This window comes from Hyperolius riggenbachi, chromosome 5, assembly GCF_040937935.1.
Source record: "Hyperolius riggenbachi isolate aHypRig1 chromosome 5, aHypRig1.pri, whole genome shotgun sequence".
Classification (NCBI taxonomy): Eukaryota; Metazoa; Chordata; class Amphibia; order Anura; family Hyperoliidae; genus Hyperolius; species Hyperolius riggenbachi.
The window spans coordinates 346,030,457-346,052,890 of record NC_090650.1 but is presented as its reverse complement, the minus strand read 5'-3'; the positions used below and the strand labels follow the sequence as shown (position 1 = coordinate 346,052,890).

At 44.4% G+C, this 22,434-nt stretch overlaps 1 protein-coding gene across 5 annotated transcripts in view; it reads right to left on the bottom strand.

The window, feature by feature from the left end:
- FAM110B (family with sequence similarity 110 member B) overlaps positions 1-22,434 on the bottom strand; it is a 217,809-nt gene that overhangs the window by 51,073 nt on the left and 144,302 nt on the right. For all 5 annotated transcript variants that reach the window (XM_068237415.1, XM_068237419.1, XM_068237418.1 and 2 more), the window contains one exon: positions 1,284-1,368. The gene's annotated coding sequence lies outside the window, so the exon portion shown is untranslated. The remainder of the gene's footprint in view (positions 1-1,283; positions 1,369-22,434) is intronic.

The window sequence follows — 22,434 nt, the reverse complement described above, 5'->3', positions numbered from 1 at the left end:
GTCCCTGCTAACCCTCCAGCTATTTGCGAAAATTGTTAAAATATAATGTCTGCAGCGAGCAGGGAAGATTACCTTCTCTCCACTTCCATTGCTCGCTGATAGACTTCCTGCAATGTCACCCTCTATACTTTGGAGGGTGGCATTGCAGGAAGTGACCCGCGAGCGGAAGAAGTAGAGAGAAGGTTATCTTCCCCGCTCGCTGTAGACATTATATTTCAACAATTTGAGCAAATAGCTGGAGTGGTAGCATGGATGGAGGACCCAGGTCAGGGGGGGGGGGGGGGGGGGGGTGGACTCTTTCCCTTCCAGCATGGTGGCCCACTCTCAGTTTTTCTATTGCCTGCCACTACCCCTGCGTGTATCAGGATCCATATGCTTTGCGTGAAAATGCAGCAGATCTGGACCTTCCATTCAGGTTTTGAAAAAGGGTCCCTGCAAATGAAGACGAATCAGTTTTTTGTTTGGGTGAAGACGGCTGCTATTTTTAACATTGCTGTCTGTGGCTGCGGTTTTCATCAGGTTTTAAAAACTGAGTCACGGATACGTTCCCGGACCTAGTGTGAACCTACTCTTACTCAGTGGTGTAGCTACGGAGCTATGGGCCCCAGTGTGAGATTTACATGGTGCGCGCCCCCCCCCCCCCCCCCCCAAGCACTCTATACATAATTGATACGGTGCACCAAACCCGACAACAGTGTCAGAGGTGCAAGAAGGGGATGGGGAACAATTTGCTAATAATTGTGATCATTCAAAGCATCTATAGAAGTGATGATTACAAGCACATGACCAATAAAGAGCTAATACTGTTGAGGGAGGGCCCTAGAGGGCCCCAATGCGGTTGAGACCTCTGTAACCACTATTGCTACGCCACTGCTCTTACTGAGCTAAGTATCTAAGTTTTCCTTTTTTTTTTTTTTTGTTTCTCACAGGTTTACTTTAAATATGCTTATTGTGTTGCACTTCTACAAATGTAGACTAAGCAGCAGGTGAGGTTACACCCTTTTTTAGGTTTTTACCGCCTGCACATTTATATAGATCTTGAGCAGACAATGAACATTCTAGCAGTATAAACGTGCACTGCCCCTTCATATTTTACCTCATGAGATACAGTTCAAGGATTGGTCAAGTGAAGCTGTCAAGAATTAAAGGATGTGGAGCCTGAAAATCACGCCATCATCATTTACACTATAAGTAAATAATCGGAGCAGCACCCTATTATTTTCAGCTGAAAACCCAGAGCTACCATGAAGCCTCCTCTAATTCAGGATTGTATTACTCCTCACCAGCCAAAGAGGACTTGTGTTTCTTCTTGAGGTTTGGCAACTTGCTCCTGCCGTTTTTACTCCTGATGTTCAAGGCATCCCAAATCTGCAACAAAGACACAGAAGTGTGAGTGTTAATTCTGAGGAAAAGCAGTTACATAGTTACATCTCTGATAGACAAAGTAGACAATAGAGGACAGTGTCAAGAGGGCAGGCAACAATGTGTATGCACTATACTGGCTTATCTGGGGAGTGTCATGTGGTATCTTCGCTGCATTGCAATAATAAGCTTCCTCTGGTACTCAGAATAGAAAATGCACAACACACAAGAAAATGGCAGTCTATACAGTCTATACAGAAAGTTACAACCAAGTCTAAACACAGTGGATTTTAATAGACATCAGAATGTTAAGTGATTGTTTACAGTGTATAGAAGCAAAGTGCTGAACAGAATACATTTTAATGGAGAAATGTGCTTAGAACTGCAGTACAGTTTGCTTCTTGCCCTGTCTTAATTTAGCTGGTGGGCAGGTCAAACAGGAGGCATGTGCCACTGATCTTTGGGGATAGCAACGCCCCTGAGTAGGAATGTGACTCTCAAAGGGCTTGATTCACAAAGCCGTGTTAACTGTTTAGCTAAACAGTTAGCACGTGAAGTGCCGTTCGCGGACTTTTGTGAATAGCGGCACTTTGCGCGCGCAATAGTCAGCGAACGGCACTTCACGTGCTAACTGTTTAGCACACCCGTGCTAAACAGTTAGCACGGCTTTGTGAATCAAGCTCAAAGTAAGAAGCAACAGAGACAGCATTATGGCTGAAAGTAGTGGCAAGGGGTATTGGAAGAGGCAGTGACGAGGTTGGAACATGGAATGGAAATAGCTTGCACTTTTCTTTCGTTAGCTGCAGTTCACCTCCTGCCTCATCCATACTCAAGTTAATGCATAAAAGATAGTCAGCAGTCTTTAACAGTCACTACACTGGCTCAGGCTGCTGTAGATCTGTAGTTCACAGTTCAAACTTTCTGAACAGAATGCCAGTACAGTATAGTATAGTACTGTGGCCTTGCATTTGGATGGATAGGTGTACAGCTGCAGGCAAGCACAGCAAAGAAATGGATGTTTACTTTTACACTTGTTGAGAGGGCTTGTCCTGTGAAAATGATAAGTTGTTCTCACAGAACGCGTTCATTATTTGAGGCTCCCAGCCAAAAATGAACCTTTTCATTCCTCTGTTTTTAACATTTTTTTACCAGACGCTACAGAAGATCTGACATCTTTAAAGATAGGTAGTCTGAGAGCTGAATGGCTCAGGGAATAAAACAACATTTTTTCAGTTGAAAACGCTTCACACGTTTACTTAAAAGTGATTTTCCACCTTTAGTGGAAGAGTTAAAAAAAAAAAAAAAAAAAAAAAAGGCACTGGGGACCAGTCTTACACAATCTAACTTGCTCCAAGTTACAGTTCTTGGAGCTGATCATTGATATTCATTGTTGTAGTGCACAGTGGCCAGAAGAGTGGAGAACGTTCAAGATTGCTGTAACATCATGTCACCACCCAAGAGTTAAAGAGGAACTCCAGTGAAAATAATGTAATAAAAAAGTGCTTCATTTTTACAATAATTATGTATAAATGATTTAATCAGCATTTGCCCATTGTAAAATCTTTCCTCTCCCTGATTTACATTCTGAAATTTATCACATGGTGACATTTTTACTGCTGGCAGGTGATGTCAGGGGAAGGAGATGCTGCTTGCTTTTTTGGCAGTTGTAAACAGCTTTTATTTCCCACAATGCAACAAGGCTCCCACAGTGTGATGTCAGAACCATGGTCCTGACATCACACTGTGGGAGGGGTTTCACCACAATATCAGCCATACAGAGCCTCCTGATGATCAGTTTTTGAAAAGGTAAAGATTTCTCGTGGGAAAAGGGGTCTCAGCTACTGATTGGTATGAAGTTCAATTCTTGGTTACTGTTTCTCTTGAAGTCAATTCACACACACTGCTATGTGCATAGATCTATTCATTGGGAGGGGCAAACTAAAATGCTCCTCCCACTGAAGTACAGGAAGTACCACTTAGAACAGTAACACAAAGTATGGTACATAAGCACATTATTGGGTGATTAATGATTATTCGTCTGATAGAAGAGGTGATTAACCACTTCGGGACCAGCACCCTCTGCCCCCTTAAGGACCAGAGGGTGCTGGTCCAGTAAACCGCCGCTTTCCGACGAATCGTCGCTAAAATCCGCAGCTCCCGCCGGTCACGACGCTCTGTCCCCGCCGCAGGCTGCTCTCTCTGCCATCACTATGACGGCAGAGCGCTGTGCGCCGGTCAGGAGCCGCTTTCATTGGCTCCTGATCCTGTCATTCAATGTAAGCCAATGGGAACGGCTCCTGACCGGCGCACAGCGCTCTGCCGTCATAGAGGCGGCAGAACAGCACATTGCGGCGGAGATTGAGCGGGGACAGCGGCGGGGGCGCGCAGTGAATGGGACGTAGAGTTTATGTCCGGTCAGAACCGCAGCGCCCCTTGCCCACCATAGATTTATACTGCGGTGGTCCGCAGGTAGTTAAACACAGAGTCAGCTGTGGCTAAAATTGACAGACATGCCATTTTACAGCTCAGGTAGCTATAGTCCATTTACTGGTATATGTACAGTAAATCCAAGTACATCTTCTAATTTAGAAATGCCCACTAAACAAAGAGACAGAGTATCCATCTATATCCATTATATGCACACATACACACTGCTAGTGGATTTATAGCTATAGAAGATTATCCATAACAGTGTGCATATACTGCAGGCACAGCGCAGCGGTCTGACAGGCAGCTGGGAGGCTGATATGACATACAGGCCATTTTTAGTAGAAGATAAATAAGCACTATTCAGCAAGACAAAGTAATTCAATCTCTTTCTCGTTGCTCTCCCCCATAAGTCTGAGGTCATTGCAAGGAAAAGTGCTGCACAAACTTCTTATAAGGCCGACCAAGCAAAAAATATAGGCAGTTCTGAAACCACATAAAATAGGTGTTACATCTCAAATATCACTGTACTTGTGCATTTACTGCCAAAGCATACTGTAAGAAATAAAGGAGTTTTTCTTATATCTATAATATTCATTTACTGCTGCCTTTTCCATCTTCTCTTTGTTTTAACACTGCATAGGAAGAAAGTTTGGAGATTCGAAAAGTGGTTTGTGTACACAGACACCAGGAATTTATCAGGTATGAAGCCTGGGATGAGAGCACTTTTGCAGAGCAGCACAATCGCAAATGGCTGCTTGCAGAATTTTGGGAGTGATCCTAAAGTGATTGCAGCAGTGTCTGCAGTAGCAAAATCACAATTGCTCTGGGAAGTGCTGCACTTATTGCTTTGCGATTTGCCGCAAAGCCCCCGTAGTGGGTCCAAGGCAATAAAGGAAACCAGAGGTAAGAATGATATGGAGTCTGCCATAAATATTCCCTTTTCAACAATACTAGCATAGGCCAACGCAGAATCCCCCCTCAGACCAGGGCTGGTGCAGTGTCTGGGGACAGGCACAAGTTGAGACACCAGAATATCTGCAGGCATCCTGAAGCTCACAGCACTGCCCCCTTTCTTTCCCTGCTACAGTTGACTTTGGATGTAGCAGCAGCATGTGTTCAGAGCATGGAGCAGCAGTATGTGTACAGAGCATGAACCAGCAGTATGTGTACAGAGCATGGAGCAGCAGCATGTGTACAGAGCATGGAGCAGCAGCATGTGTACAGAGCATGGAGCAGCAGCGTATGTACAGAGCATGGAGCAGCAGCGTATGTACAGAGCATGGAGCAGCAGCGTGTGTACAGAGCATGGAGCAGCAGCGTATGTACAGAGCATGAAGCAGCAGTGTGTGTACAGAGCATGGAGCAGCAGCGTGTGTACAGAGCATGAAGCAGCAGTGTGTGTACAGAGCATGAAGCAGCAGTGTGTGTACAGAGCATGAAGCAGCAGTGTGTGTACAGAGCATGGAGCAGCTCTGGGGAACTTAAAAGAACCAGGTAAGAGCACAGTCCTGTGCCCTGCTGTGTGAATGCTTCACTTTCCCCTACATTACCAATGTCGGCTGTCCTCATTATCTGTATCCAAACTGCTCCTGATCCCGTTGTCGGTCGGTCAGACGGGAAATTGCATTATGTGTACCCAGCATGATATCCTACCATATTATTATACTGTATTGTGCATAGCTGTGGGAGACCTTTCAGGAATCCCCCCACCCCCTTGAAAATCCTGGGTTTGCCCCTGACCAGTTGCCTGGCAGTCCTCCTGATCCTGTGTCTCTAATACTTTTAGCTTTAGACCCTGAGCAAGCATGCAGGAGATGAGGTACTCTGACTCAATGCAAAAGTGAAGATGCGACACACCACTGGCTTTGCTGATTAAAGCCTATATTGTAAAAGAACAAAACACTACATGTTACGAACCATCACAGTGCTTCATCAGGTGTACACCTGATGTACATCTGGTGTACACCTGATGAAGAGCTGTGATTGTTAGTAACAAAGTGTGTTGTTCTGTTACAATATATGAAAAGCCAGTGGTGTGTCACCTCTTCACTTTTGCATACTGTCTCTAATACTCAGGGGGGCGACCTGAGCGAGGATTGGCACCGGCAGTCCAGGGACCTGTTTTCCCTGTGAGGGTTCCAGCACCGTGTTCTTACAGTTGTGGAGGTACTCTGACTCAGCTGACTCAGATTTTACTGGATTAGCCATATGCTTGTTCCAGGGTTTTGACCGGCAGATCAACAGGGCTGCCAGGTAACTGGTATTGTTTACAATGAAATAAATATGGCAGCCTCCATATCCCTTTCACCTCGGGTTCTCTTTAAGGTGTAAAAGTAATTGTTTGAACAAAAGATTACATTCGTAGCTCTGACTTGAAGGGAGAAAGAAAGAAAAGGAAAGGTGAGAGCGCACACTCCGGGCCCATTCACACTGGAAGCAGCGCAGAGCGAGACACCACTATACACTGTCCCTTCTCCACTGTGCTGCCCAGACACACACACACACACACACACACACACACACACACGGCCCATTCACACTGGAAGCAGTGCAGATGGAGACGTCACTATACACTGTCCCTTCTCCATTGTGCTGCCCAGACACACACACACACACACACACACACACACACACACACACACACACACACACACACACACACAGGGCCCATTCACACTGGAAGCAGTTCAGAGGGAGACGTCACTATACACTGTCCCTTCTCCACTGTGCTGCCCAGACACACTCTCTGTCTCTCTCTCTCTCTCTCTCTGAGGTGGTGAAGAGGGAAATAGTTCAATACAATTGACAGGGGCCACCACAGCCAACTGAGCCCTCATACAGCAATTTGTACTCCAAAGTTTCAGGATATAATGAGACCATATAATGTATTGGATTTCAAGCTGGCTAACTGGAACGCAATACTGTTTTATTTCTGTGACTAGAGAAACTTCATTAACGGTGCCCATACATCAGACTATGTATGAGCCGGTCGATCAAGAGACCAAGATCTGTTGTCTGCCCATTCACCGCATGCGGATCCCCAAACTATTTCAGCATGAAACCTCTTGGGAGTCGGCCTATCCTCCCCGGTGCCCCATGCAGTATACTTTACCTGCCAGTGCCCACTGCTGTCTCAGTCCTCCGGCCACATACACACGCCCCACAAGGTTGTTGGAGTAAGGTGGGCGCATGTGCGACATCATTTTTCAACCGCTCTGATTATAATAATCGAATCAAGATGGTCAATTGGCTGCCAAGTCGCCCGATGTATGGCCACCTTAAGTCGTTCATAATACCCAACAGGGAACAGCAGGAGCAGAAAACAATGTAAAGTATAGGAGTCCTATCAGGTAATGACTGGTAACACATCTTAAACAACTTGTTTGGATTGCGGTTAGTGTCGCCTCTGACAGCACTGCTTCCGTCACTCCATAAGCACAAAATATTCACCTCGATGAAGAATCCAGCAAGCAGAGATGCCTGCAAATGCTCTGATCACCTCTGAAAATACTTTGTTAGCTCTATGGGTACCCCTGAGTTGGCTCAGCACACACCAATAATGAGAATTCATTTCACAGACTGAAGCCAAACTTGCTGATCAAATCATATTGGGAAAAACATCAAAGGCAGTAAATAGATCTCATGAGCTCTCTATTTAATAAGGAGAACATCTAACATGCTAGCACCTATAGTTCCCTGGGCTAGTGATAATAGAGGGCATACCTTGCTGTGCTGTTATTAAACTACAGGGAGAGAAGAGGAACAGATCTATAAAGCAAATCATTCAGCAGAACTCTGGCATCTCTGCACAGTTGTCACTCTCAGGCAGGGTGGCCAGCTCTGGTGACTGCTGCAGGAGACCACAGGAACACTGATTCAACATTCATCATAGCCATAGCTCCCAACTGTCCCTCTTTCAGGGGGACAGTCCCTCTTTGGGAGCCCTGTCCCTCTGTCCCTCTTTCCTCCTCATTTGTCCATTTTTCAGGACTTTGCCCCTCTTTCTATGTAAATATATATATTTCTCTACTAAAAATGTGTTTGATTGACTCTAAACTTTATTCCCATCCTTTCAATTGACATATTACTAATTTTAAAATGTTAATATGAAGGAAAATGAACCAGGATAGAAAGGACCAGTTGGCTTGAATTATAAAACAACATATTTTTCTCATGAAATCTTTTTGGTATGCGTGACTAGGGGTGTGCTGGGGGCGTGATCAGGGGCGTGATTAGGGGTGTGGCTTAAGTGTCCCTCTTTCTCATCTCAAAAAGTTGGGAGGTATGATCATAGCCATTCTGTACATGATAAACGTATCCTCAGAAGAGCTGGCGTTTAACTGACTGCTACATGATTATGCAAGCCATTAGCTGCAGTTACTCACACTTACACGCTATCTTTAGATGCAAAAGAGCCTTTGGAGATCAGTTTAAAATCTGGATTTCGATTCTATACTCAGATCTTAAAGTACAGATTAAAACCATCAAGGGAATATTCAATCCGATTAACTCCTAAGGCTCAACATTAAAGACAGACTCTGGTCCAAGGTGCTACTGGCTTTACAATTTACCCTCATCTCCATCATTAAAATATACATAAAGCTGAGTAACTATTAGCAGATCAGAAGCTTTATTCAGCTGAGTAGCATTATTACAGGTAAAACTGCATGATTTGCTGTCTTGCAAAGCAGATTATGAGCTAATAGCTACTTAAAGTTATTTATGCCTACAAAAAAAATGAGACCCCCAAATGAAGTGAAAAATGCTTGCTTTTTGCAAAGACAAAATACACACAGACACACACTTTCTGTGGCATGCAGGGGAGCAAAACTCAAATCATTGGGTAACAGTGTGGATCCAAGCTCTGTACATGTGTGTCACTAGCCTATAGGCTAGCACCAAGTTCTGTTGCTATGGAAATGGATTGGGAAATGATGCACAGCACATGATGGATCGGGAAAGGGAAGGAGGAAAAAAAAATGTACTTGGCCACTACTTGGGTGAGATGATCCAGCACTACGGAGAACTTGCAGATGCATTGCGGTGGGGGATCGGGGTCTGCCTTACACACGCTAGATTCTCAACAGAAGCAGTCCCCAATGGCCGCCTCAGCCGAGAACCATCTATCCCATATACAAGGCTTTAGAGCTGCAATCAGTCCACAGATTCTTACTATAAGCAGTAAGCCACCTCCTCTCACACCTTTTAGTCATTGGCAGATAAAAGCCAGAACATGACACACAAGGTCCATATCATGTGGCAGGCAGAGCCAACTTGAAGAGGAACTCCAGTGAAAATGTAATAAAAAAAAGTGCTTCATTTTTACAATAATTATGTATAAATTATTTAGTCAGTGTTTGCCCATTGTAAAATCTTTCCTCTCCCCGATTTACATTCTGACTTTTATCACATAGTGACATTGTTACTGCTGGCAGGTAATGTCAGTGGAAGGAGATGCTGCTTGCTTTTTTGGCAGTTGTAAACAGCTGTTATTTCCCACAATGCAACAAGGCTCCCACAATGTGATGTCAGAACCACGGTCCTGACATCACACTGTGGGAGGGGTTTCACCACAATATCAGCCATACAGAGCCCCCTGATGATCAGTTCGTGAAAAGGAAAAGATTTCTCGTGGGAAAGGGGGTATCAGCTACTGATTGGTATGAAGTTCAATTCTCGGTTACGGTTTCTCTTTAATTACTTGCCCACTACCCTGTCCCTCTAGTAACTGATGGTAAATCCATTGGCCCCACTCCTTCCATGACATGGACACAGTATGATTTAAACAGGTCAACTTCAGAGGAGGAGATGGGTGCACAGGTTTGTAGTCCATCCGTCATCAGTGAAAAGCATTCTTCCTGTGATCCAGTGCATTAGGGCTCTTTCACACTACAGGCAGCAGTAAAAGGCTAAAACATTGTGTTTTGGCTGCTGGCGTTTTTAAGGCGTTTTTAAGGCATTTTAACGCCAATACATTAGTATCAATTGTATTGAGAAACGCAGCGGTCAGCCCTAAAAAAGCTCCTGGGAGCTTCAAAACGCAACGCTCCAAAATGCAGCGTTAAGTGTGAAAGGTAAAATGAAAGTCTATGGACTTTCATTTTACCTAGGAAAACGCCAACTTCGGCTGTGGCGTTAAAACGCTGAAAAAGCCCTCTGGTGTGAAAGGGCCCTTAGAACATTTTAATAAAACAACAAAAGGCTCTGCAATTTTTATTGCATATTGTTTTAGAATTGTGTTTATGCAGTGGACTTTGTCGCAGAGATGGCAATGGTGTATTAAAGGGTACCCGTAGTGACAAGCAACATCGTGAATGTACAGGTCACATGTGAATGTGAACACGTGAATGTACAGTTCCATTCCTACTTAAAGCTAAGCCCCCCCCCCCCCATTTTCACTTTAAGGGGAAGAATAAAGGGCTCTAAGGTAGCTAACTAGAGGTTAAAAAACTCCTGCATGGCTGAGAAAAACACATCTCGGCACAGGTAAGTTAAAAATCCATCTGCATTGGGGCTGAATAACTAAAAACTTATCTCATATAACTGAGATAGTCAAAAGTTTAAACATTTATTTTATTATTTAGTTTCAAAAAGTTTGATTGATATTTCAACAAAGAAAAGTACAAGCAGTATTTTGTCCCAAGGGGACCATCATAATATCTTATAACAGGTAACAAACTGATATATAACCATATCCTAATAGGAAAACAAATAGTATTTTAATAATTAAAGGAATACTGTAGGGGGTCAGGGGAAAATGAGTTGAACTTACCCGGGGCTTCTAACTGTCCCCCACAGACATCCTGTACTTGTTCAGCCACTCACCGATGCTCTGGCCCCACCTCCGGTTCACTTCTGGAATTTCAGACTTTAAAGTCTGAAAACCTCTGCACCTGCGTTGCCGTGTCCTCGCTCCCACTGATGTCATCAGGAGTGTATTACGCAGGCCCAGTATGGTCTATGCCTGTGCAGGATGCTCCTGGTGACATCAGTGGGAGCAAGGACACAGCAACAAAGGCGCAGTGGTTTTCAGACTTTAAGGTCTGAAATTCCAGAAGTGAACCGGAGGCGGGGCCGGAGCATCAGTGAGTGGCTTTGTGGGCACAGGATGTCTGCGGGGAACCATTAGACGCCCTGGGTAAGTTCAACTCATTTCCCCCTGACCCCTCTACAGTATTCCTTTAAATAAAAATAAAACCATCTTTTTCAGATCAAGACTACCTGTATTTATCTCAACTGATGATGAAATGAGTAGGGGTTGGCTAACAGGCAGGAAGTGGCTACTGTGCAGAGTGGAGGAGACATCCTCTAGAATTTAATAATATGTTTTATTTCTTCTAACATTTGTGAGCAGTACTACATTTTATACCATTAAGGAGAAGGCTTTACACTATGCCAGCTTGGTTGTAGTTTCTATTATAATTATTTAATAATTATATAACTGCTGGACTTGTGTGGCTTGATGGTGCTGTGGAGAAATGGAGAAGATGTGAAGGTTGGTGGGAGTGAATTCTGAGCCTGCCAAGCAAAGACAATAGCCCTGGACTGTCTTATATGCGATTGACACTGTCTGTAGGCCCGGACAGCCACTCAAATAGGTGAGCGTGCAGTTTGGCTAGCGGTGGATCTCGTGTGGTGGAGGAGGTGACCCTCATAGTGGCCTCTGGGAAGATAAGTTACCAATTGGAGGCCCCCCCTGTATAATTTAGAGGCAGCCTGCACTATGATGTGATTTTCTATTTCTTTCTGAGGATACGTAGATGCAATATGTGCACTAACGGAATATACTGGTGCTTTATAGATCAATAATAATAATATTAATAGAGAGGAGGAGTAATAGCAAGTAATCTGCCTGCAGAGCGAATACACAGAGACAAGAGCAAGGATTGGACTTTATGGTTTCTATCAGTATTTTTGGACTATCATGCAGATCTGCACTTTCAAGTACTGTTTTTATATTTTTAACTATTAGTTTACTTTAACATTCAGGAGGTATACAGTATATGGAATGTGCTGAAGTGTCACTTGAGTGCTCTGAGCAAGGCCAACATAACTCAGATGTTCTGTATGACCGTTATATACCTAAAATGCTATGCAGAATTCTATGTACACTAGCATAAATTAACACTGAAGGCACCATGCCGTGTGTGTTTATTTAGCTCTGCTGCCTTTAACAATACATAGATGTAAGGTTAGCCTTGCCTGTGACGTTTTATGTTGGATCACTGAAGCAATAAATTGCTGCTGTACCATGTGACACATATGATCGCTCATCCCAGAGCCCAGATGCTCGGCCATGCTAGGGAATCTCTTGCTGCTGATAATCGATTGCTTGCCTTGCGCACAACTGAAATGTCACAAGGCTGCATGCAGCGCTCCTGAGGTAATGGTGCATGAAGAACGCATCAAGACTTCGATAGTCTACAAGATTTGCCGCTCTACACTGGGCCTTTACTACAAAATCTGCAAGATGAAAATCTATGCTGGAACTATTCTTGCAGTTTGCGCTTCTCTGCATAAAAAATACATTTTTGTTAAGTGAATTCCTGTCAGATGAAAGGTAATAAAAGGTTCAGTGTAAGACGAACCACAGCTATGCAGAAAGTGTTATTTGTCTACATACCTCACTGTTTCCTGCAGGTAAATCGCACATTCCAGAGGGTGCTACTACACTGACAACAGGTCACTGACACAGTACAGATAAGGCAAAGCTGCTGCAGTCACTTCCCATTTCTCTATCCTACAAACATGCACACAGGCAGGTCACAGAGCACAGTAAATGGCACAGACATATGATTCGGCTTCCTCTTCCTGAACTGGTGTTACTAGAGGTTGCTCCTATATTCTGTGAGGTCTGCTTCTAAATAATGATAAGCAAAATACAGGGCATTCTTATCTTACACTTGTTTCAGTTATACAATAACATGACCTTCCTGGTGAACTATTTGGTAAAGTTATGCAGGCACCTTAGATTTTATTGCAGTTAATTAAGATGAGTGTCCAGCGTTTGAACAGGCAACCCCTGATGTCTGCAGTCTCCTCTCTAAGATGAAGAATCCCTGATGATGTTGCTTTTTGTATTCTGATGATATTTTTGAGATAGCTGTAGCACGTGGATGTTAATGTGTTAATATGTGGTTGAAAGGAGAGATCAGAGTGCAGAATTTCCACCAGAAAGCAAACTTTAAGAGTTGAGGTTATTGGAGTATTTACTACATTAAATGTAACTATAGGTGGGGGGAGTAGAGAGAGGTGGAGAAAATCTCACAATTTCGGTTTGGTCATGTTGTGTTTGAGGTAACGTGATGACATGAATGCAGAAACAGCAGACCGATAAGTCAGGACTCGAGAGAATAGTGTAGGGAGTTCAAGAGCTGAGAGACAGATTTGAGGGTCATCAGCAGAGATACTGGAACCAAAAAAAGCTCATTTATTGTCCCAGGCCAGATGGAAAAGAGAAGAGGTCTTATAACGGAGCCTTGTGGTACGCCAACAGATAGCAGGTAATAAATATGCTACCACCAATATAGCATGCGGAGGAATTCCTGCCACCACTCGGGTTTGCGAGGATCCACACTGGTTGGGCTCCCGAAGATTAGGCAGGCCCCTACAAGGGACTTCAGTTAAGACAACCTCCCAGAGGTGTAAAACAGTAATATAGGTAGACGAGCCCAAAAAAAAAAAAAAAAAAAACATTTTTTATTCCTGTACAATATAGTTGCCACTACAACTTCAAGGTAGTTTAAATAGTTTATAGCGCATAAATATGGTCAGGCAATGCGTTTCATGGTTGTAACCTGAAAACCATACAACCTCATGACATGGTCATAACAATCCATGTCCTAAGTGTGTACGCAGCTTTGGGCAAGTATATTGAAGAAAATAGAGCAAACATTTAATTAAATATTAATACTTGTATTGCCCTTTTCTCCGGTGTACATGCTCAGTAGGTCACCCTAGCATCAGGGAATCTTGCCCCAGGATGCCCTTCAGCACTGGCTCCAGCTGTCCTACGTGAAAGATGCTGTAACAGGTAGTGGGGCTCTATACAGGTTCTCTGCAATTATTCTCTGGACAGACACAAACATTCAGCAACATTCAGTGTCCTACAGAGATTCAAAGCTTTGGCCTGCGGTTTTGTTATCTGCTGACAGCAGATTACAGGGATTCTCACTACAACCTGACCTGCAATGTGGCCTGGATTAGCAGATCCCACTATTACCTTTTATAGGTTGTAAGCATGGCCAACATTATTCATGTAGAACACGAGTTCCACTAATTTCACTTTGTAAATGGGGTTCTTACTGTTTAAAATCATGTGATACTTGAAATATTTGCACACTTCTATAAAACAACACTGGCATAAAATCGAGGAGATCTTGTGTGCCATGAGTCCCCCCTAGGAGGTACAGTGCCCAGCACTCGTGTGTACAGCCCCAGGGTGAATTCCAGCCAGGACATTATCTGCATGGAGCTTGTATATTCTCACCAGGTTTGCACAGGTTTCCTTTGGGCTCTCTGGTCTCTTTCCACAAACCAAAAATATACACAAGGGTTAACTGGATCCCCCAAACTACTTCTAGGTTATGGTAGAGATATCAGACAAAGGAAGGGATATTTATTTGTAAGTACTGAGTATCATGAATATTTCAGTACACCCTATATTGCACTGCAGACAAAGTCAATCAGGGGCATGAATAGAATGTATGGAGTCCCCCTGTTAAAAGATAGCATGGGACTCCACGTTTCTATAGGACCCCCCCCCCCCCCCCCCCCGACTTTCATCTGTCATGTGATCTGGAACCGGCGAATGGCAGCAGAGTATATGTCTGCAAAGTATAAAGAAGACCCACAGTGCTGGAGCAAGTTAATATTACACCGCTGCCTGAGCTACGCTGCATGTGGGTGGGGAGAGGAAGGAGGAACCGGCCTCTCATGTCAGTGCTATGTAAATGCATAATAATAATACAGCAATATCATTACTATTATAATAGCTTCTAGATGCTGAGTATTTATAACTTGTTAGGCTCAACAACCACTGCAAAATGAAGCCAAGTCGCATATCAAAAGAATTTTTCATTATTATAATTGTTATTAAGGATTTTATATAGCGCCAACATCTTCCGCAGCACTGTACAGATTGTCTGTCACTTACCTGTTGCTCTGTGGCTCACTATCTAATCCCAAGCATAGTCATATGTCTATGTGTGTATCGGGTCAATGTCTAGGGTCAATATAGGGGGAAGCTAATTAACTTAGCTGTATGATTTTGGGGTGTTGGAGGAAAACTGAGTGCCCGGAGGAAACCCACACAGACACGGGGAGAACACACAAACTCTGTGCAGATATTGCCCTGGCTGGGATTCGACCCGTGAGACCCAGCGCTGCAAGGCGAGAGTACTAATCACTGCGCCACCGTGCTGCCCATCCATCGCTACTTTTGAAGCTCAGTATTTTGATGAAATCCTACAGGGCTGGATCTCTGGTTTGAATCCCAGCCAGGGCACTATCGGCAAGGAGTATAAATGTTCTCCCTGTGTCTGTGTGGGTTTCCTCCAGGCACTCCAGTTTCCTTCCACAACCCAAAAACATACAGACATGTTAATTGGCTTCCCTCTAAATTGGCCCTAGACTCCAATACATGCACTACAAGATACACACATCGACATATGGCTATAGTAGGGATATAGATTGCGAGTCCCTCTGAGGGACGGTTACGTGATAAGACAATATATACTCTGCGGAAGAGGTCGGCGCTACATAAATGCTAAATAATAATACAAGTATATCTTATGTGCATTTATTCTTAAAACAAAAAAAAAAGCATAATGGTGCATTTATAACACTGCACACTAGGGGGCCAAAGTTTCCTGGGCAAGCCTGAAAACTAAGGTACCAGTTGCACATCAAAGTTCCCTTGTGAACTGCAACAAGAACAGTTTGTTTTAACAGGAGATAAATTATTACTTACTAGCGGACTCCCGGCGTAGCATACGCCGTATAAGAGGGTAGCGGGCAGGAAGGGGGTATTGGGCACAGTGGCGGGGAGGGGGGTCGACAACCCCTCCCTCACCTGGGTCCCCCCATCTGCGCTCCCCCTCCAGCTTAAGCTCAGCAGCCGCCACTATTAGTAAGAGGCAGTGGGCGGGGATGACTCACCTCTTCCACGTTCCAGCGTGTGTTCCACTGTCGTCACTTTCTGCAATGCCGCCCACAGTATTGTAACGTGGACTAATAGCGGCGGCTGCTGCTGAACTTAAGCTAGAGAGGGAGCGCAGATGGGGGACCCAGGTGAGGGGGGGGGGTCCGACCCCACACCCCGCCGCTGTGCCCAATACCCTCTTCCTGCCCGCTACCCCCTCCAGCTTGGGGGCAAGTGTTGGACCACCCCTGGGGGCAGGGCGCTACTTCTTCTCCTTGCTTGAAGGTTGAGGCACATAGCCTATTATATATATAGATTTGTCCAGTTAAGTTTCAAACATTGGTGGTAATTACCACAGCTGCATCAGCCCCACTAATGTAATATAAATATAAAAACCCTGCTGTGCATAGCAGATCCAATAACATGAAGCGGCACCTTTAAGATAGACATCTCCAGTATTTCGTCTGTCAGTACAAGACCCCTCTGTTTCCCACATCTTTGCTTCTACTGTAAAGTACAATTTCCTGAGCTGAAGGTGAAATCTAATTTTCTCTAATCTCGTGGGAAGTTCTGGTGTCATTCGCTGAGTCCTTGGATTAAAAGTCCCAATAAAAAGTGTTTTTTTGTGCTAACCTTGACTGAACATAGTAACACTATCCTCCAGTATTTGCATCTTCTAGGTCAGTCAAAAATAGCCCGCCTCTTTACATCAATGTCACTGAAATGTGTCCGGATCCAAACATATCTATAAGAAACTCCTGACCCCTTGCTGCAGTGTTCCACATTATTACACAGTATTATTATACATGCTGCAAAGACCAAAGGCCAATGAATAAGTGTAGAGAAATACTTTTAACCAGAGGCGGACATAGGCCCGTGCAGGCCCTGCAGCCGCACAGGGGCCCCATGTGCTCTAGGGCCCATGCAGTTGCACCAGTTAGGGCCCGATTATCCTCTAGGCTTTTCTCCATTCATTTCTCTCTGAAACTCTAAAGAAACTGTGTTAATAACTTGTGCCCCAGTCATATGCAAGTTAAAAATGTGTGCTACACTAATACAGCGCCTACAGAATGTGATCATGTACTTTTATCAGATCGGCATTGATTGGATCCAACCATGATCTGTTATGACCACGCCCACTCACATGGGGCCCGCTTCATTTATTCTGCACAGGGGCCCATCGCTGGCTTTGTCTGCCACTGCTTTTAACAATACATGTAGTCCTTGGCTAATGAACACCCAACTTCCGAATGACCCACCGATACAAACAGCATGGATTCTGTGATTCCGTGGGAACAAGTCAAAACATATTTTTTAAGTTCGATTTTTAGTTTTTGGGAACATCTCTTTCAAAAAAAAAAAAATCTAAAAACTTGTGTAAGAAGGTACAGGGGGCAGTTGCAGAAGAACAGAAGTCAGCATATGGATGCTGTCCTAATTATTTCCTTATAAACAATGCACATTGCCTGTCCTGCTGGTCCTCTGCCTCTAATATGTTTAGCCATAGACCCTGAACAAGCGTCCAGATCAAGTGCTGACAGAAGTCTGACTGGATTAGCTGCATGCTTGTTTCAGGTATGCAATGCACCAAATCGTCAGCACCATCAGCTAAAAGCTCTTTTATTTAGAAATATTTAAAATCCAATATGCAGTCTTCAGCAACAGTCCACTGTTTCAGATGGTTTGCCGTTTCTATTTTACAAAAAAATCCCTCCATATTTTTAAGGGTGCTAAATCCCTTTCTGTTCCAGGTGTGCAATTCAGACAGTACTGCAGCCAAAGATATCGGCAGGATGCCAGGTAGCTGGTATTGTTTAAAAGGAAAATAAATATGGCAGCCTCCATATTCCTCTCATTTTAGGTTCCCTTGAAGCACAGCTTCCATGATGTAAAGTTACTGAACACGATTTTGAAAGAGGCAGCTACTGAGGAGCTCATTCGATTTCGCCTTCCCATGTGCCGACTGACACAGACAGCTGACATTGTGCATAGTGGGAATACACATGCTAGTAGCACAGCTGGATTATATTATTACATTTTACAATCGGTGAAATATGCCTAGAATCTGAAGCATGGGTCAGCTCCATACACGCACATGCCAGGTGCTGCAGAGATCCTGGTCAACCCTTCTTTATTGAGTACTGAGGGAGTCACTTACAGAAAAACCCATGAAGACTGGACAGGGTAGGAGAAACATTTGTGATTTAGAGTAGGTTCACACTAGGTCCGGGAACGTATCCATGGCTCTGTTTTTAAAACCTGATCAAAATCGGAGCCACGGATAGCAATGTTAAAAATAGCTGCTGTCTTTACCTAAACAAAAAACGCATCAGTCTGCGTTTGCGGGGACCAGTTTTCAAAACCTCAACGGAAGGTCTGGATCTGCTGCATTTTCCTGCACCACATATGGATCCTGATACACAGAGGGGTAGTGGCAGGCAATAGGAAAACAGATCCCCCTCTACAGTTTTGGACACAGAAATAGATCAGTTTTCTGTGCCCCAGCCTGAGGGGGAAGGGGGCCGCCATGCTAGACGGGAAAGAAGCCAGGACGAGGGTGGCAGCGGTCCGCGGGGACGCCCCCTCTCACCTAGGTTCCCCGACCCCGCTACCCCTCCAGCTACATGCACTAAAGTAATTAAAGTGTATATATGCGGAGAGCGGGGAGCTTATCTTCTTTACTTCCTCCGCTCACCGCATCACTTCCTGCAATACCGCCCTCTGAATGCCCCCTCTCTCCGCCAACTGTGGTCACCCCCGTCCGTCCTGGCTGCTTCACCCTCCAGTTCGGTGTCCCCCCTCCCTGGACTGTAAACGTATGCTCCAAACATATTAAAAAACATACAAACAAAAAATGGATCCAATCTGACCTGGTGTGGACCTAGGCCAATACCTTTAAAGTGAACCTAAAGGCAAAAAAAAAAAAAAAAAATGAGATTAACTCACCTGGGGCTTCCCTCAGCCCCCTGCAGACGATCGGTGCCCTCGCAGCCCCGCTCCGATGGCCCAGGACCCGCCGGCGAGCACTTCCGGTTTGGCCGTCACCGGCCGTCAGGCATGGGAACGCGAGTGATTCTTCGCGTTCCCAGCCTGTATATCGCCCCCTATGCTGCTATTGTGGCCAGGAGGCCGCAATAGCAGCATAGGGGGTGATATACAGGCTGGGAACGCAAACAATCACTCGCGTTCCCATGCCAGTCGGCCGGTGACAGCGAAACCGGAAGCCGTCGCCGGCCGGTCCTGGAGCGTCAGAGCGGGGCTGCGAGGGCACCGATCGTCTGCAGGGGGCTGAGGGAAGCCCCAGGTGAGTTAATCTCATTTTTTTTTTACTTTAGGTTACCTTTAAGCTTGCAACAGCAATAGTCACAGAAATTGTGTGACTAGCCAGATGTTTATCAAGTTATCTTTTTCTCCTTAAAATAACACACCTTAAAGGAGAACTGTAGTGAGAGGGATATGGAGGCTGCCATATTGATTTCCTTTTAAGCAATACCAGTTGCCTGGCAGCCCTGATGGTCTATTTGCCTAAAGAAGTGTCTGAATCACACCAGAAACAAGCATGCAGCTAATCTTGACATATCTGTCTAAATTTGTCAGAAACACCTGATCTGCTGCATGCTTGTTCAGGGCCTATGGCTGAAAGTATTAGAGGCAGAGGATTAGCTGAATAGCCAGGCAACTGGTATTGCTTAAAAGGAAATAAATATGGCAGCCTCCATATACCTCTCACTACAGTTCTCCTTTAAATGTACTTCTGGTTTCACAATTAATAACAGAACTCTCTTTTAAAGGACACCTGAAGTGAGAAGGATATGAAGGCTGCTATATTTTTTTCCTTTTAATCAATGCAAATTGACTAGCTGTCCTGCTGATCATCTGCTTATAGTACTTAGCCACAGACCCTGAACAAGCAAGCATGCAGGTCAGATGTTTGGCTGAAATTTTGAGTTGTGCGATTCAGACACTATTAATGCAAGAAAGATCAATCAGGACGCCTGGCAACTAGTATTGTTTAACCACTTCATCTCACAGGTTATTTTACCCTTACCATCAAGAGCCATTTTCACCTGCCAGTGCGCCTCCCATTCATTAGGTCATAAGTTTATTACACCTAAATGATCTAGATCTTGCTTTTTCACCGCACATTACGCTTTTTGTGAGATATATGTATTTTTAGTCATTGCTTTATTTTCAATGCATTTTATTGGGGAAAAACTAGGAAAGAAATTCTATCCGTTATAGTTTTAAAATAAACAATGCTACTATAGATAAAACTCTTGTTTTATTTGCCCATTTGTTCCAGAAATGATGTTCCTAGTACAATGTATGGCGACACTATATTATTTTGAAATAAAGCTGTAGTTTGTTTCTATCCCATCAATAATTACAAGCTCTCTTATTTGCTAAAATAACAGTAATATACTGTATCCTCATGACATCGATATTTAAAAGTCCCAAAGGTACATTTATGTTTTTTTTGTTTTTTTTTAATGCTGTCACGTTGGCTTTTTTTCTTGTTTTTTACAAGTGTTTTTATTGTGGTACCTATCGGGAAGGAACAAGGGAGAAAAGAGTTTAATACATATGGGGGGGGGGGGGGGGGGGGGGGGGGGGGGTGGATTGTCTGTCATCACTACAGCCTGATCTCTCTCTTGTCACTCTAATAGACACATAGCTAGCCCCTAGATTAGTGCCACGGCTGTACAAATGTTTGCCCCAAGCTGTTGCCTGAAGGCTCCAGTTTCAATTCCTGCAGGCAATTGCAATTGGAAGGGTGTGCATAGCATAATTCAGTGCATTGTTATCAACAGTTTAGTTATCATGACTGTGCCTTGGCAATCAGAACCCATTAAAATAAAATGGAGACCTAAAATGTTGACATTTCGCAGCACACTGAATATTCCAAGCATCTTGTGAAGGCAAGTAATGAAATATTAGTGCAGGCAAGCTTTGTTGTGTTGTGGAAGTGTCATGTTACTCTGTGACAGGTATCACATTCTTGGCATGTAAAGTATGCGCTTGGCGGGGAGGGAGGACAGGTTAAGGCGTGATGTGTGACACTGTACTGGATCATTTGTCACATGCTTAAATTCCATCCACTTCTATAGGAGTGATCCCTTTACCATCTATGGCAATCATGGATTCCTGTAACAGATTACTGCGCCGGTGCAGTCTTAGAACTAGAACTTTTCATTTCTAGGTTCAGATACGGGGATAAGTAAAACAGACGAAAGAAAATAAAAGATTAGTGCGACTACAAACATAATTTTTAGACCTAAGAACTGTAACACACAGAGTGCGTTTTGGTAAATCTGCTGCTGTGCCTGCTTCACACTCGTGACAAGAACCCCTGCAGTTACCATACAACCTGTACAGGAAAGAAGGCCTTTTGATGAACATGCAAAAAGGGCACCTAAAAATGTGGACATCCGAAATAGCTGCTAGTAGAATCTGATCGCATCGCTACCGCCGGTTTCCAGTGTGAAACTGGCTTCTAGAAAAAATTCTTGATATCTGCACATTATCATATTTATACAAGTGCTGATCGTCTTAAAAGCTCAAAATACATTTATACAGGGGATGGCCATCTTGCAGAATCACCACTTTGAACTCCAAAGATTGTCATACTTAAAGGGAACCTGAGGCGAGGGACATATGGAGGCTGCCATAGTTATTTTCTTTGAAATAAAACCAGTTCCCTGGTGTGCTGCTGATCTTTCTGGTCAGTAGTGTGAATCACACACCTGAAACAAGCATGCAGCTAATCCAGTCAGACCTGAGTCAGAGCACCTGATCTCAGAATCAGCTGTAATCACAGAGTATGGCGACTGTCATACCCAGTATTATTTATGGTTCACATGGCATGGGCAGTAGTACTTATAACAGACATTGCATTAACAAACATGGTAGATGCACTGAGCCAAGCATTCGATGCAGACATTAACGTCACAGAATGGAGGAAGCAGGAGCAGCTGGACACTAGTGGCAGCAGGACAGGTGAGAGATTGTAATGCACGGGCACGTTACCATTTGGAGGGACAGCAGCGGATGCAGCATCACAAGGCCGATTCCTGAGAGATTTCATGCTGAAATGGATGGGGAATCCACCTGCGGTGTATGGGGAGTCAACAGCTCTCTCTCTGATCAGAGAAAGATCTGTCTCGTGTTTGATTTGCCCATACATCATTATATATATGGGCACCTTAAAGAGAACCTGAGGTGGGCAGATGGGGGGCAGAGGCATGTTCTCTGCCTCACAACATGCCTCTGTGTCCCCACACCGCTGCTTCCTGCCCCCCCTCCCCCGCCACACTATAGCCATCCCGAGATTGGCAACATTATTTGTTGCCATCTCTGAGGAAAACACAGGGAGAGGGATTCCCTGTACAAAACACCCACCAGGGGTGTTCTTACAGGGTTTTAAGAGCTGCCATTGGGCAGCTCTCTCTTCCTGGCCGCACCCCCTGGCCGCTCTCCCGCTGGATGAGAAAATGAATCTC